Raw genomic sequence first — 1,937 nt, forward strand, 5'->3', positions numbered from 1 at the left:
CAGAATTGAGAATCCAGACGTTAATTCATCCACCTATGAGCAGCTGATATTTGACAAAGGCCCAAAATACAATAATTGTGGAAAAGACAGTCTCTTTAACAAATGGTACTGGCATAACTGAATATCCATCTGCAAGAAAAGGAAACAAGACCCATACCTCACACCATGCACAAAAACGAACTCAAAATGGATCAAAGACCTAAATTTAAAATCGAAAATGGTACAGATTATGGAAGAAAAAGTAGGGAAAATGCTACGACTATGGCATAAACATGGCATAAACAGAATACGAACCATAAGTAACAATGCACAAACACCAGAAGAGAGACTAGGTAACTGGGAGCTTCTTAAAATCAAACACTTATGCTCATCAAAAGACTTCACCAAAAGAGGAAAAAGACAACCTACAGATAGGGAAAAAAATTTTGGCTATGATAAATCTGATCAGTGTGTAATCTGTGAAATATACAAGATACTGCAAAACCACAATAACAAACAGACAAATAACCCAATTAAAAAATGGGCAATGGATAAGAACAGGCGCTTCACCAAAGAAGATATTCAGACAGCTAACAGACCCATGAAGAAATGTTCACGATCATTAACCCTTAGAGAAATGCAGATCAAAACTACAATGAGATATCATCTCACCCCAACAAGGCTAGCATTAATCCAAAAAACACAAAATAATAAATGCTGGAGAGGTTGTGGAGAAACTGGAACACTTATACACTGTTGGTGGGAATGTAAAATGGTACAACCACTTTGGAAATTGATTTCACACTTCCTTAAAAAGCTAGAAATAGAAGTTCCATACAATCCCACAATCCCACTCTTTGGAATATATCCTAAAGAAATAAGAACCATCATATGAATAGATATATGCACATCCATGTTCATCGCAGCACTGTTCACAATAGCAAAAAGATGGAAACAACCTAGGTGCCGATCAGTGGACAAATCGATAAACTATGGTATATTCACACAATGGAATATTATGCAATGATAAAGAACAACGATGAAGCAGTGAAACATAACATGGAGGAATCTGTAGGGTATTATGCTGAATGAATTTAGTCAGTCACAGAAGGACAAATATTTTATAAGACCACTATTATAAGAACTCAAGAAGACTTCCAGCAACATGGCACTCTAGGCAGAAGCACCACGCTGTCCCTCCACAGCAAAGCTCCAAAAAACTAAGCCAAGCAGAGAAAACAGAAATCCTGAAACCCTAAATATCAGATGAAGAGATAAATAACTCAGCCAAGCACCAAATGGAATAAGATACTGACAGAGAGCGAGGAGACATACATGGAGAGGTCCCCTATCAGCTAATGCAGCAAGGATCTGCCATCTCGGACTCCTATCAGAGACCAGCAAATAGGGGGTATGAGAAAGAAGCTTCACGGAGCTTCTAGCAGGAGACAGAACAACCGGTAACTGGTGATATAAGCTTTCCCACCCCCCACCCTTCTTCACCCCCACTCGGCCTCCTCTGCTTCCTGTGGCCACAGTCTCTTGGCCGGGAAGCACTGGCTGCTTGGATTCCACCTGCCTGCACTGGCTGACTCTCTGAGTGCCATTTGTTGGCTGCTGGTGTTGCTTTTTTCCACTTCTTATTTCTTCCTTACCTCTCACCTCCTCCCCCTCCTTTTGCTCAAATACCTGGCTCCGATTGCCAACTTTGCTTCTTCCTGAGGGGCTGTGGAGCTCCATTTGAGTGTGGAACTGCTTCCCAGTCCATGCTGCCACGCTGGTGGGATCTCAGGACTATTTATTTGTTTTCAATTATTTGTTTGTTTTCTTTTTCTTTTCTCAAGTTGGGAGCCTGTTCTGGCTGGGCGGTGCTGTGTGGCTTGGGACCTACCGCCTCAGCTTACACAGATGCACAGAGGGATCCCTGAGAGCACTTCTTTTTTTGTGGGTTTTTTTTT

Source organism: Trichechus manatus, unplaced genomic scaffold (genome assembly GCF_000243295.1).
Source record: "Trichechus manatus latirostris isolate Lorelei unplaced genomic scaffold, TriManLat1.0 scaffold00043, whole genome shotgun sequence".
In the NCBI taxonomy this organism is placed as follows: Eukaryota; Metazoa; Chordata; class Mammalia; order Sirenia; family Trichechidae; genus Trichechus; species Trichechus manatus.